Source organism: Coturnix japonica, chromosome 5 (assembly GCF_054131305.1).
Source record: "Coturnix japonica strain WE chromosome 5, WE-NBRP24, whole genome shotgun sequence".
NCBI classification, from domain to species: Eukaryota; Metazoa; Chordata; class Aves; order Galliformes; family Phasianidae; genus Coturnix; species Coturnix japonica.
Genome location: NC_140667.1, coordinates 27,901,211 through 27,916,724, shown reverse-complemented (window position 1 = coordinate 27,916,724; position 15,514 = coordinate 27,901,211). Strand labels below are relative to the sequence as shown.

The 15,514-nt window shown below is 42.1% G+C and overlaps 1 protein-coding gene and 1 long non-coding RNA gene across 14 annotated transcripts in view; one reads left to right on the top strand and one right to left on the bottom strand.

Moving 5' to 3' along the window:
- Window positions 1-15,514, bottom strand: part of LOC107314957 (uncharacterized) — a 60,461-nt gene that overhangs the window by 17,303 nt on the left and 27,644 nt on the right. For 2 of the 5 annotated variants that reach the window (XR_014946644.1, XR_004307326.2), the window contains one exon: window positions 1,512-1,633. This is a non-coding gene — a long non-coding RNA (uncharacterized LOC107314957). Of the gene's footprint in view, window positions 1-1,511; window positions 1,634-1,742; window positions 1,999-13,717; window positions 13,852-15,514 lie in introns of those variants that run through there. The other 3 variants (XR_004307325.2, XR_004307324.2, XR_014946645.1) reach the window with 3 other exon arrangements.
- The window catches only part of RAD51B (RAD51 paralog B), a 353,109-nt gene that overhangs the window by 333,392 nt on the left and 4,203 nt on the right, over window positions 1-15,514 (top strand). The gene's annotated exons all lie outside the window — the stretch shown is intronic.

The following is a 15,514-nucleotide window of genomic DNA, read 5'->3' as shown; positions in this document are numbered from 1 at the left end:
AGGGATTAAGTTTGAACCTGCCAAATCCCTCCCAATCTGCAAATCATAAATTTGTAAGTGAAAAATAAAAAAAAAAAAAAAGTTCTTTGTGTTTGTGAGGAGAGGAGGTTTGCCAGCCCATTTTGGCAATCACAGCAAGTGGCTTATGGTCAGTTCACTTAAAAATTAAAGAATAATCCAGGAAACTTTTTACATTCGTGGGCAAAATGTCAAATCCTTTCTCTCTGACACTCAGGTTTTGTTAGTATTCAATGCACAGAAATTACTGTCCTCCAGTTCTGACTGTATTGCAAGAGGATTAGCTCAATTATCTTCTAGGGACAACTCTCTTGTGTGCCATTAAGATACGGTGGGGCTGCATCCTCTTCAGTGACCTCTTTCATTTTTTCTGCAGTTGTTATCATTTGCCGTCATAGTCAGCTGGATGTCTTATAGCAGTGCCGTGGGGTTGGCAGGTCACACGACCAAGTCGCACACATCTCCTAGGGCTCTCATTTCAGCAAGTATTTGTGCCCGCTGCTTCTGCACACATCTCAGCTCCTCTGTAACTTTGCTGTATACCTGGCTCTGACAGTGTCTCTCCCAAGTGTTTTATAGCTGCTGTGTCTAGTAGCCAGCTTCGTTTCTTCTCAGGCAGCTCTGAAGCCCTTTACCATGTTATTGTGGTGGTGTTTTTTTTTTCTGCTGATCTTAACATCATCTGATCTGTGCAAATGCTGAAAAACTTGGTCCATCATCAAACATCTGCTGTATTTTCGGAGAAATGTCTCAAGTTTGGTGAAGCAATCTAAAATGCCAGAAACTCTAATTCTCAATTTGCACAAAACGCGTGTTCTGTTTTTTAAGGGCTTCTGCAAGACCCTGCTGACACATGAAGCATAAGAAAATGTTTGGCATCAGCCACTTCCCCAGAGATTTTTCCTCTCGTAGGTAGTGGAAAATGATCCCTGTGTACACATGTATTCAATTCTTTTAGGTCCATTCGTAAGCAAAGATTTCATGTCTTTTTTTAGAATACCCATTCTGATGGCTTCACTGTGCAGTTTGTGGTAATAAATATATTCACCTCCTATTTTTGCCTCTGCTTTAGGGCACAGGGAAACCATGCCAGAGTTGTGGATTGTGGATATGGAGCAATCTTTAAACTGTTTTTCAGAGTCTTAATTCCCCCTCTTTCCAAAGCAAAAGGCACCTTGAGAAGGCAGAAGATTGCTTCCCTCTTCTCTTACATTACTAAGGTGTTGTAGGACTGAACTCACTGCATTATTCCAGATTTTTACCAGTTTCTGTCGTCACATGGCTGCTGGCAACACATAGGCTCACACACCAGTAAGTGCTTTTAGGGCTAACACATGACACTGGAGGCTCATAGTACCTCAGACACCTCCATAAACCCTCTCTCCCATAAATTCTCCATGGGGCTCAGTGCTGCTGTGGCACCCTATATAGAATGATGAGGTCCTGCCTGTTTACATTCTCTACCCTGGCATATGCCCAACACCTCCACTTACCGAGAAGGGACTAGGATTTTTGTTGCATGGTAAGGAGAAGAGCCTGCTGTGAAGCTTGGATGCACAGTTCCTTTTCCCATCAACTTCAGGACAGATCCAGGTCCAGGCCCACCTTTGGTTACCTAGGAAGGAAACAAAGCATGGTCATAAAGAAAGCCAGATGCAAACAACATTTAAGGCTATGTGGCCCCTTCTAATAGGGCTACATACTGTCAGATCTCAACAGCTCACCCTTAAAGCCACATCATCGTGGAGTATGAGCACACAACTGTTGTTAAAAGAGAGCGAGTGAGAAAAAATAATAAAAAGAGACAAAATGCAAGAGGCTTAGGAGGCCCCTGGCTTCCTTAATGGAATTAGCCCTTCCTTTATGAATTCCAGGGCTAAATGCTGTAAATGTGATTCACATACTCCCTCCTCTCACCAAAGCAGAAAGATCTGCTAGACACATGTTCTGAGTGGAGCAGGGGAAGATATGATGTGACTCAAGAGCCTGGAAGGCTAAAGGGAGTAGATGGGGAGAGCGCTGCAGCCCTTGATCTTTGCAAGATTTACTGCCTTTGCCTCTTGCAAAGATCTTTTTTTTTTTTTCCTGGAAAATTGCTAGCTTCTAGCAATTTAAAAAAAAAAAATTGGCTGGGGCAGTAAACAAGATCTTTGAAGGGGGAAGGAAGCCAAGAGAAAGTCAGGCCCATTAGTCACGCAGCTGCATTTCCTGTCACAAAGGACCCCAGTTGAGTAATCACTCAAAATATGCTTGTTATTTTTTCCTATTTTACTTCAACTTTTAGCTTGCCAGTATCTACTGTAAGAAAAAAATTAGAACAAGAAGTATTTTATCCTCAGAGGAGAAAACAATGATCTAGAAACTGACACTGATTTACATTATTTTTCCTTTCTCTAATTTTCATGGTCTAAAAACACTTCAATCATATGAGAGGAATGTAAGTAGCTCAGAGTGAGTCTGAGGCAGTCCCGGTGTTTTCAGGGTGTATCATTTCAGCAGGAGTGCGGGTGTTGGAGTTCCTTGGCTCCATGTCCAGCTGCTACCAATAGTTCACTGCACAGCCTTGATTGAGTCACGAATTAATTTATCTGTAACTTATTTTGACCATATGAAAGGCAGAGATGATAACAGCTTCTGCATAACTGCTTTGTTAAGCTTCATTAATAATGCTTATAAGTAATATTGGGCCTTCTGAAACTTCTGCTCAAGTTTTGTCCAAATATTTGTCTAAAGAAAAACTGGAGTGAGGACTGAATCACATAGATTTTTAATTTAAAGCAGAACATTATGAGCAGATTTTAAAAGAACTTACATGAAAAATAGTTGAAAATAGGAACTGGGCTATGAAATAGGAGAAGGAAAATCTTGCTGACACAATTTCTTGAGATGTTTAGAGGTAGAAAAATGGAGCAAATGTGTCATAACATACAACTGTTTTGCAGTCTTGGAAGAGAGTAATTGACCAACAGTACCACTTGCCCACATCCAGATCTTAGGCTTAAAGATAGTGGCTCTGAGAAGTCTGGTACCATTATCAAAAAGATATGAAGAATACATGAAGAAAGTAAAGCCAGAAAAGTGCTCCTTCTCCAGACTGCTCAAAAAAAACCCACTTCTTTTACCAACAAGTAGAACTCAAAAACACCGAACCCCACATTTTATTTACTCAAAACTAATGAGTGTGGTGACCAGGCCACCTATAAAGAATGACTGTAAGCAAGCTTCAAGGCACATAACAATTCATCACTCACATTCCTATATGGCTACATGAAAATGTCTGCAAAGGGAAAACTCCTGTTTGGATCGCTGTATAAGTAGGGAGTAGGTAACTGTAGTTTATGGTACATAATAACACAACTTAAAATACCACACAAAAAATGACACTTACATTTGCATGTAAGTGACTGGTAATGTCATATAATTCTCTAATTTGCACACATTTGATACCACAGATGTGCGGTCTTTTTAAAACCACAGCTTATGAGCAGATGTGATTTACACAGCAATGGAAATCACAGCCTCCTAAAGCTCATAAAATGGTGCAAACACAAACAAATGTGAGACTTACGCTATTTGGTTTAAGGGAGGCTTTGAAAAGCTGTTTCTATGTATTTTGAAAAGAAAGTCAAAATGGTTATTTCTGCTTATTTGCACTAAATGGAAAGGTAAGAGTCTTGTGAAGCATGATCCAAATATGAAATATTCAGCTCCAAATTATGTTTGTAAAGTTCATTCTGTGTCTTTCCAAATGGCAGGCAAGGCAATCGGTACTCCTCAAAAGGGCACACAGATGGATACTCCCCAGTTTGTGGTCTGAGCTAGCACCAGGCTGTAGGGGCTTTCTGCTGCACTAACACCAGATGACTTTCACTGCTACATTCCCCAGCCTCCTACATCCCCACAGTATCTGACATTCCGTGCAACAGTCATAGTTTCTTGTTCCTAAAACTTGCTCTGCTGTGATGCGGGCTTATAAAGGCAGTTCCCAATAACTGTTGGTATCCTCATAGCTTAGAAATTATATACTGGTACATATGAATAGATGAAAATAATTAGTTTACAAAAGCAACATAAACTTAGAACATCCTCTTTTACGAGTACCACTGCATGTGATAGCATTTCTTATACTTAGTGTTTGTTACAGAGGCATATAAATCACACATCCACTACATCAGACTGTGTAATAAATAGCCACTTATGGGATTAATTATTATTATTTCTGACAAGTATTTGGGCAGAAACCAATATTTATCTATTTACCTACCTGTTTATTTTAGAAATATTTATGTCTCTGTAGATACAGTACTCAAGTATCTGCAGACCTCTGAACTTTTGATGCATCTATCTGTTCTCTCCACACGAGTCTGATGTAGATTAGTACAATTAGCTCTGTATAGGTGTGCCATTAAAGTTCCTAAGATGAATGACAAACTCAGAATAACCTCACAAGTGTTTGACCTCTTGATTCACCTCCTGGCTGCAAATATTTCTCTCAAGCATATATGGGAAACTGAGTCATAAAGAAAAAAGTCAGATGCCCATAAGCACATAGATGGCAACAGAGAGGGAAGCAGAGCTTATGACATAGAGATCCTCCATCTTTGGCATGTGTATTAAATTGCCCTCCCTTGTCTTCAGTGAATTGATGGTATTTGGTGAAACTGCTTACATTGCTGGCGCTGCAGTGTGGTGCTTTTGTAATGTGCATGGAGGATGCCTTGAAAATAATCACTTATTAAGAACCTAAGTTAAATGGAACATAGGGCAGTTGCTTACTACATTTACAATTAAACTTGTCAGCCTTTCCACTAAATTGCAGCATGAATGTGGGCAATTCCTTCACATCCACATGCTGCCATTTTTATAATTTAATATAGGGATAATAACACACTTGGAGGTCCAGGCAACAAATTTGCTATGTAGGTGCTGCTCCCATTCTCATTTAAGACAGTGGAATGAGAACAATGGGAAGGAACAGGGAAAACAGTAGCTTTTCCATTGAGCTGAATGAATTTTCTATGATACAACTCAAAAATTTCACTCTTGAAATAAGAACCTCCATGTACAGTAGAAATGAGCTGTATGTAGATACACTTTCAGAGCAAAACTGACTACGAAAGAGTTAATCTGGCTAGTGGCAACACTTCAGTAAAAGTGAGAGAGGTGGAACTCAAGTCCCAAGTCTTAATAAAACACAGGTGTTTTATTGTTAGGTTAAAAACTCCTAGTCTAAGACTCCAGCAAGCATTTAAAAACAAGTCAAAAATGTGCTGTTGAATAAGAAACTTGGAAAGGCTACAACTGGCCACATTAGGCATTTATGGAGAATGCAGTGTTCACTGACTCAGGCCTACCATAAAGTTCACAGTGGGAAAACAAAACACATCTTACATGAAGGACACCTCTTACAAAACACATCTGGCCTCTGATGTGTTACACCTGGGATTAACTTCTGATATTCTCCTTTCCATCATCCTGGCTTTGCGCTTACTACTCCCTGCAGAGTGTTCATACTATCGCTTTCCAGCTCCTCTTGTTTCCTGGTCTGTTTGTGGAACTTATAAGGTGATAGGCAACATGAACATCACATTCAGCACACTGATAGCTCAGCTCTTGAAACTGCTTTTCTGTCAAGGATGGGACCTTTTCCATTGAAAGAGAGAATGGTTGCCACTGTAGAACTAGCTAGTAAAGAGAAGTAAGGATATCACTCATCACTGTATTCTCCTTTTACCCATTCCTTCCATATCCCAACAAAGCAGAAAGTCTTAGGGAACATCTTCCAGTAAAATTCACTGAGTTTGGGTCACAGCATTAAGTGACTGGTGTGAACTTTGAGCTTTAGCTTCAAGTTCCTCATGAATTTTGAGAACAGAAGTAGTTACGACTTACTAAAGAGAAGTGGAATATGAAGAACTGGGGAAGTCCGAATATACTTACAGTGGTCCGAGGCCTAGGATTGCTGCATTGCCAATACTGTAGCTTTTAATTAGTATTACAGAGATGGACTGGATTTTTTTTGTGTCTGTATAGTGAGAATAATTAACTAACTGCCTTCATAGAAACTAATCCACCCAAGAGAAAGTCAGGTATCAGTTTTCCTGGTCTTAGCCTTAGTGATAGAAATAAACTGTCATTACTAGAAAAGATGGAAAAAAATAGTCCACAGGGGACCTAGTAGAACAAGAAGCAGAAGAGCAACTTCTGGGTTTTAATGCAAGAGTTTAACAACTGCTATTTAATGGGAGACAGAAAGGCAGCAGTGAAGATTGTCAGAATTTGCCTTCTTCATTCCCAGCCATCATCAAAAGCCGGTGTATTTTGAAGAAGCTTCTTGTGAAGATGCAATGGAAACAAAGACTGCAGATTAACAGAGGCCTGGGAGTAGAAAACTTCAGAGTATCCCAGAAGTCCTTATAGACCTTTATGGCCTGAATTTGCCTGGAATGAGCCCCATGAGGACAATCAAGAGAAGTCTGTCAGCATCTGCTAGCTGCTACTAATTTTAGATCTTCCTTGGTTGTCTCCTTCACCTTCTAAGACTGTTTTTCATCCTACTCCTTTGCAGCTGCTGGTTCCTGTTACTAACTTGCATCAACAGTTCTCAATCTCAGACAACTCTGCTGTCATTTGTGCTTTGCTATGTGAGGGAAACAACCCATGCTTTCTGTTCCCTCCTGAAAAGTCACCGCACTTCAAGCTCCAGCAGAGCTAGGCCTGTCCCTGTTCATCACAACCCCTGCCCAACTCCAGCACATCAGTTTGCAAAAACTGACAATGCTACTGGTCTTGGTGCTGGGAAATAGCCAAGATCAAAGCTAGAAGCTCAGTTTCTTTTATCTCTCATCAAACTGACCTTTATTTTTTCTTTACAGTCTTAAAATTACTGTTATCTTTTCTGATGTGTATTATCACTGTGAGTCACTGAGAAGAAGAGACCAGATTTCCAATAATACGTGCACAACCAGACTGAAGTGTTCTCAAACTGGCTTGTCTCAGCTCTGAAATAATAATGATGTCAGTCATTGAAATATTCGAGACCAATACTTATATTTGACTTAAAGCAAGCAATGAACTTAGCATCCCGTATCTTGTTATTCTCTTTGCATGTTAACAACTCCTTTCCCAAATTTCATTTCCTTTGTGCATAGTTATTTTAAATGCCTGAAGAGAAAACAAAAATTCTTTACAGCTTTCTTCTTCACTTATCAAATGATGTTGTTAACCACTTGTGAAAGAAAAGATCCCCATCTGAGAGAGTAGTAAATAGGTAAATCTTCGCAGGAGAAGGAAAGAAGGGTGACAGGACTGAGATTCTGCCAATAGCACAGAGAGCAAAGAAGATTAAATCCATAATACTGAAGAAAGTAAAATCCTTTCTTTTTTGGTTCCCTGTCTGTACTGTCTTTTAAGGAACAACTAAGGATATGTTAACCTTATTCTCCTTTTGTTTTTTAATTTTTTTAAAGGGAGTAAAGAATGTTCTCCCTAACTAGTCCTTATTTTTTGTTTATTACAGCCTACCCTAAAAGATTTTGGCACTGCCCCTTTCACAGGTGATCTGTAGCTCTTCTATGGAGAGTGAAAATACCTGAAGTGCTTATATGTAGAGTAGCAGGATCCTATGGCCTTCATTCCACAACAGGTTAGGAATGGGTTTAAGCAGCAGCGATGCAGATGCCTCCACCCATAGCAGGGCTCACAAGGGATAGGTACAAGTGAGTACAAAACTGTTTGTTTTTCCTTTCCCTTGCATTACTGTTGGGATACTTGCAAACATTTAATTAAAGCTATTGTATATATGCTTAACTTGGAGATGGTGGCTCCCTGAAACCGTTACACAGGAGCACCAAAGAAAATACAAGGGAGCCACTGAAGGAAAATACAAGTGAATTAGAAAAGCATAGCAACCAAAGAATACATTTCCCATAATACAACAGTCAAAGGTCATGAGGTCCCAGATGCTCAGTTGCTCATGCATATCTTCTATTCTCTCCACTTGCATGCCTACTCCAGAGAGGGCAAAGATTTAATGAGGATGGGGCTAGCTTTAGCAGTTCTCACCCTTCCTCACACCCTACGTCTGAAAGACCATTGAAAACCTCTTTGAAGTTGGAATAGACTCAGATTGAACTGTCCCAGTGCACACACACAATTTGTTTTTTTCCTCTCATCAGGTAGAAAAATACAAGGTGACTGTTTTCTTCCGGCAGTCCTGGATACAAAGCTGTTGAATCAAAGACTTATTGAATTTAGGGTGGAAAGGAGTTTCTCCAATGCATCCGTCTTTTCAATCAGCAGTAGCTGCCCTTCTCAGAGTCAAACAGTTTCTACTAGCCAGGTCATTATTCCTCAGTCCTTAGGAAGAAATCCTGTTCAGTCAAAACTGTGTACTATTTACAGGAAGTTTGGCAGGGTCAAAAAGTGACTGCAAAACCAATCTCTGGTTAAAACACATGCATTATCTGCTCAGATGTAGATACCATTAAAACTCAGAAATCTCTGATTTGCTATCAGGACCTTGAAGGTGATTTCAGCGTCAGATTTGTTAAACTTGGCGGCAGTATGAATATTATCATTTGTCATTAGCAGAGCTAACTGAGTTGCTCCAAGTCCCATTTAATCTATCCAGCTCACTACCCACAGCTTCTGACCTACTTAGTCACTTCCTGTCTCTGATTTTCACCCAAAAACCTCTTTTCTGTGTTGGTCTGTGTCTGCCATTTAATCTTAATCAAACTTCCTTGAGCTTCCATTACTGTCAAGTACAACTCCTCTCACTGCAATATGCACCCTTCTGTGTGCAAGAAAGTTGATTCACAGCCAACAGTCTACCTCTTCTCTTACTCTCTAAGTTCATCTTAGCTTTGTTTTTCTTCCTGTATGAGTCACTCCTTCCCCTCTTTGAGACATCGTGCCACGCTTTCTGATCCCCCTTCATTCTCAGGGGCTGAGACGCTGCCATATACACCATTTCTGTCAAGATCTGGAGAGTTTTTACCATGAATGCACAACTACCACATGCAGATTCAGAAGAAGCTGGAAACTAAGAAAATGAGTTGGCCACAGGCTGCTACAGAAAGTCAAATATTTTAATATGCTTTTGCTTTAAGCTAGAAATTATGACCTACTCTTTTCCTTTAGGCCCTTCTTAAGAGCTACTGAAGCAAAACACAACCATTTAGTCTATGTCTCCCAAACCTTGCATCTCCCCGGTGCTTCAGGCACCTGTTGTAGAGATGCTGTATTATAGAGGTTGATACTGAATTATAGAGATGCTGTAGCTTGGGTAGCAGCTTACGGACTTCCCCAGTTGTCGGGGGTTTGCTGATGACACTGCAGCGTACCTTCGAAACTGAGTTCTTCAGTCAGTTTCCTTTTACAACCAGAATCCAATTTAAAGATGTTAACAGAGTACCATGGTGACTTTTGCTTGCACAGGGGCACTCCTGAGCTGGCCAGGTCTGTTGTTTCCACAGCTTCTTCCACCAGCACAACGAAGCTCAGTGGACTGGGTCTTCAAACATCAGACACAGAACACTTGATGGCAACAGAGACTATGTGTAAGCCATATGAGAGACATGCTCAGTTTCACCTTGCCTTGTGCCCTCTCACAGCACCATTTTCAATATAAGCACTTTTGCTTTTTCCTCTTTTTCCTGTGCTCATACTCACACTCTTGATTTTCTGTTGTATATAATCATTCACTGAGGACAGCTTCCTAATAAGAAGAAAAATACCATACAGATTGGAAGGAGGAATTAGCTACAGGCCCTTCTCATTAAGCCTCTCCTTCAACTTATCTCTGCTTAAATTGTATTTTTGAACTGCAGTCACTGTACGGCATTGTAAGTTGAAAACAACCACTTGAGTCCTTTCCAGCGGCCCTGATACTGCGCTTGGAGGAGAGATAAGCAGCGCATTGAAGTTGCGGTATCGCTGTCGCTGAGGGCAGGGAGTGAATGGAAACATAGCCTCCCTCTGGCACTGCCTTGCTCTGGCTGGGGGGGAAAGATCAGGAGGAGCAGACCCAGTTCACATGCAGCAGGAGGCAGCGGCCTCCCAGCTGATGACAGATTAGACTCAGGGCCTGGGTAGTGGGAACATTGTGATTGTGCCTCAGCAGCATCTGTCTCCAGCACTAAAAGAATTACTGCTGCAGGCTGTGATTTTCTCAGCGAACTGTAATTATGCCAGAAGCCTCATTCCTGCCGTTCTTCTTGACAACTTAAGTTTAAAAAAAAAAAAAAAAAAAGAGAAAGAAAGAAAAAGGAAGAAAAGGGGGGGGGGGGGGACGACGACTTGAGAGTAGAGAAGCAGAAATTGTGAAGGAAGCTGGAAAGAAACATCTGTTTGGTTTAGTTCAGCTCGTCTCAGTGGCTTTCCCTGGGCTTCTTAGATCCACATGCATCAGAGCCTGTTTTCCTCACAAGCCAGTGCCAAGGTGTAACTCCAAGCACTGCCATGCACCCCACTGAGTCAACAGGATGCATCCTCCCCATGCACTTAGGCACCATGGCAGCCAAGCTGAGCGTGCCCCAGCACCCCAGGCCTGGCAGTGCCCTTGGCCTCTGGTGAGGGCCAAACTCAGAACCCCTAAGAAGGAACAGCCTGGATAATAGTGGGGGTATGAAGAGTGGGCAGGTGGAGCCAAAGCCTGACTCTCAAAGGCTATGCCTAGGATCTGAACATTGGCGAGCATTATATGTGGTGTCTCTCTGTTTTAAAAGACAAAGGAAGATCAGCGTATGTTTGGATTCCCAATAACATCTGGTACATTTTGCCAAAATAATGATATTTAAAAAAAAAAAAAAAGCAAGACTTCTTTGTAAGCCTTCCCTGTCAGAAGAACCTTTTTGTTTGGGCAATCGTAACTCCATATAAGCTTATTTGCCATTATTCTTTTCTTCACTCAGGGTTTCTTTCTTTTCAGTTTAAATCCAGGAGAGTAGGATAGAAATACTTAAGAGTAGGGTTTGCCAGTACAGTTTCACCGCCCGATGCTTAAAAGGTAGACAAGGTCAAAGCAATTCAAACTAATATACGGGCTCTTTTCTTATCTTACTTCGGGGCTTTAATGCAATCATCCAGTATACTTTGAAGGCAGGAGAGCCTTGTCTGTGTCAAACTACATTAAGGCTCTCCTCCCTTGGAAGAGGGTAGAGCCAGCCATTGCAGTGCTCGTGCCCATCCAGCAGCATGTTTGGGGGGACAGCATGGCAGCAGATCCCCATCTGCAGGGCCAAAACTTTCAGATATTGGTGAGAAAGACACTCATCTGGAGTTTTCTGAAACTGGCAGAAAAAGCCTGAGACAATGAGGAGGGAAAGGAAGGGTTAGAAGGAAAGTGGAAAGAACACTTCTTGCACACTTCGCTTTCTTTTCCATCTGTTTGTGTGATGTTGCTGTGAACTATTTAACAGCTGCAGTGCTCTGCCCCCAAAAGAGGCTACGTTTCAGTAGCGAGAGCATGAATCCTACAGCAGAGTGCTTCAGGAGCCCCCTAGAAGGAGCAGGGTGATAGAAATGTGTTTCTTTGATTCAGTATAATGCTGAATAACATTGGGAGCAGAGCACTTGGGGCAGCAGGCAGAGGCCCTGTTGGAGCTCCTCACAATTGAAGCCCCTGGTACACAGCACCTGCTCCTGACCCATCCCTTGTGCAGCTGCCAAGTCCTTCTCTTTCACCTTCCAGGCAGAAGGAGAGGGTTGCTTTCAACCTCTCCAGCACTGGCTCTGAAATTCAAGGAGGGCAGATTGCTCAAGCAAAAGGTGTTTGCTGACTGCAGGACTTTGAAGCCTGGGAAGATAAGGGCAGTGGAGGAGGACTGGGAGCAGGAGGAGCAGGCATATTGCAACTGCCAAGGACTGAGCAAGAGAGCTTTTTTTCTGCATCCATTCAGACGCTCAGCTATTTCCTGCTCCATTCCTGCAGTCAGCATGCTCCACCTGCTTTTACTTAACCATTTCCTGTTTACTGCTTCCAAAAGCTTTCTGGTGCAATCAGTATTCTGCTGCTAGACTGTCTTCAGGGTACTTTTTTGACCAGCTTCACTACGTTTTCTGCTTTCTCTCTTCTCTGTATGCAGACCATTCAGTCTGAAGAATTGGGGCAGGGGTGCATGCATGCCTGTGTGTGTTCCTTATGGCCAAATTCAGTCTCTAGATCTGTCAGGAAAGTATTTGTTCACTCACTCATTCTTTCTCACTTTGTCTTCTTATCCTCCTGCACGTTGCTTTCTGCAGACTCACCACAGAAACAAACAGTATCACTGAAAGCATGTCTCCCTTTCTGTAGAGCAGAGGACCCCAGAGAGGTAGAAGAAAGACTCCTCCCATTACTTTCAAGAGTTTGACAGTTCTCCCACAAACAAGAGATTTATTTCCTGGATAGCTTGCCCAAGGTTCACATTTTCTAGTTCTGAAAACATTTAAGATAGTTCCTTTCAGTTTGCTGTTCAGTTTCTCAGACGGGCAATGCAAGGTGTGAGGCAGCAGAAGAATCACACAAAGAAAAATAAATCCTTTTCTAAGTGTAGACTGCTCCCACAAGACCCCATCCCACACTCAGATATGTCTTAAAGAAACCACTACAAAATTATGCATGTTTCAAGTCTGTTCTCCTTTGCTATAATGTAGATAACACTGAAGCCATCACTAAAATTAAGTTTATTTGTTACTGCTTTTGCTGTTTGTTTACTTTTTGTATTTCTCTTCTGGAGAATATATTTTCACAGCCCCAGTTTCCTCTCTGGTTCTCATGCTCTTGCACAGCACTGCAATGTTTGGGTTGCGGTGAGCACTGCAGGGGAATGTTCCCTTCTTAAAATAAATCATGGAAACATTTCTGTTGGAATCAGGGCTTGTTAAAGTTGGTGGGGGTTTTTTGTTTTTTAAAATAAGAAGAATGTCAGGACAGCTTTGACCTGTCAACATATCCCTTTAGATGGATCAGGCTTGTGACATGTGACACTGTATATATGTATATGTCAGTATATATGTGTGTACACACACACACACCATTATATATGCCAGTTACACTGGTATAACCAAGCACTAAAAGCACCCTCAAAAAATGCTTGATATGTTGTCCCAGCCTGCATCAAACAGATCCGCAAATTCCTCTGCTAGCCCTGTTGCAAATTAATGTAAGCCAGTGGTGCCTGGGCTGATGGCTTCCCAGAAGAAGGCAGAGGTCCACAAGCCTATGTTAGCATTGTCACTGAGCTGTTCCATACTTCTGAAGCGACGCTGATGGGCTCACACTCGCATTTCCAAGTTTCTTAAGAACAACACTAGAACCATCTTGTTTCAGCTACAGCACAGAGTGACAACCATACCCACAACAGGGAGTTAGAACTAGATGATCTTTAACACTCCCACCCAAGCCAGTCAATATGATTGATTCTCTAGTTCTATGATTCTATATACAGGTAGCACACCTGTGTTTGCTAGGAGGTACGACTTGACCATCACCGATATCAGGAGAGCTATCTGCTGTGGGCATAGAACAACCCCCCTTCAATCAAAGTTTGCTGAGGCATCGTTCAAGCAGACTACGAGCAGCTTTTGAATTCTCTTGCTAAACAGGTGTAATGCTATAACATGACAACAGAGCGACACAATCCTAAACCACAGCAAATAAAAAGCCAAATGCAGCAGCCATAGACACAAAAACAAATGAATAAAAACTGCTTACCTGTGAAAGGCCTCCAAAAGGAACGGAACTCCAGCAAGATACTTTGCCTCTACTGCCAACCCTTAAATGAGGTCCTGGCTCCACCCGTTCCAATCACTCAGGTGCATGCAATGCACCTGAGCTCCCCTGAGTTGCCTCTGCTTTCCAACCAGGTGCTCAATCAGTGTTTCAAGCCATGACCCAGCATTTCCACTACATCAGGAAAGCAGGAAAGGAAGCAGTTGTTTTCTGCACAGAAGTTTCTTTCAGATTGGTCCAAATATGTTAAATGTCTGCTTTGGTTCCCATCCAGCCCAATTCATTCAACAGTTTGTGGCAGAGTACTTGTCATCAGTAGCAATTGCCCAGATTGAGTCACACCCATGCAACGATGTGTTTTCATCTTCATTTTATAGGGCACAGCCCTGGCAAATTCATGGCCATATTGTACCACACAGCTCTTATAACAGCAGCTCCTTTTCTTCTATCCAGCTGTCAGTCCAAGGGGCAGCTACTTCCAAAAGAGACTCTGTGATTCAGTGCCCATCTTTGTTTTCCAGATGTTTCTTTCGACACTCTGTTTTCCAGTTACTTTGCACATTCAGTGCATTCAAAATATTTTTTTGCCTCTCCCCCACCCCTAAAATGGTGGAAAGCTGGAATATATGAAAATGTAGGCAGAATGAGACTGGGACTGCACAGGACTCTTTCCAGGAAATGGGTAGAAGGTTCATCAGATGAGTCACTGAAACCTTAGATGACTAAATTCTTGTAGAATAAACTGTCAGGAATATGATACCGGACAGGACATTTAGAGGGAAGGAGAAACTTCTCAAATAGCTCTTGTTTGTTTTCTGTTAGTGATTCATTCCTAAGGAAATTGCCACATTTTTGGCCAGGACGGCAGCAACACGGAGATAGTGCCAGCCTTCACGTGCAGCGTACTGCAGCGCTCGAGGCCTTGCAGAGCCCAGTGTTTGGAAGGATCAGGAGCTCACTTGTCCTGCCCCTGGGCAGGTCCCTCAGCTACCTGTCCCTTCCCATACCACAGGAAGGAGGGCTCGAGACCTGACATGTTTGGGTCATCACAAAGGTGTAAGTATTGAAGGTAGGGAGCCCATGAGAGAAGTCTGTACAGAGCCAAAGTGAACAAAATAAGGCTGGGTCACCGGTGCACTTCTGCCATCTGAATCAATTTGCCTCTTTCTTCATATACCAGCAGGTATGAGACCAAGAGGAAATGAAGGCATTAAAACTCCAATTTCTAAGCTCCTTTTAAAAATTTCCCTTCCTCTACCTGCTCCAACCAGTAAACCAAGTTGTATCAATAAAACTGGCCCAAAGCTCTGAATGTGTGTTTCAGAGAAGGTCTAGAGATTTTAAGTGCCAGTAACAACAGAAGCAGTCGGGCTCCCTCCACAGCTACCTCCAGAGGAGCTGAACCAGCATTAGCAGTAGTGGGAAATGTTTGCTGTAGTATTTGAGTGTGGAGAAACCCCAGCATTCCAGCAAGCCGCTGCCAGTTCCCATTTTGGTGAGTTTGACCTAGAGCATTTAGCATTGCAACATCAGTTCTGCATCTCATAATGCCGTTTGCGTAATGAGCTCTCATTTGGTTCCTATTAAAATCACAGTCTTTCTTCTGCAAACCACCGCTTGTAAAAATCAAGCCACCCAGTTTCTCATTAGATTATAATATAGGAAATAAATAGTCCTAAATAATTGGATGCACACCATAATCATTAGACAGAGAATAGGTGTCAGTTTTTCCCTTCTTGGATATACAAACTTCAGATCTCAAAGTGGGAATGCGGAAGA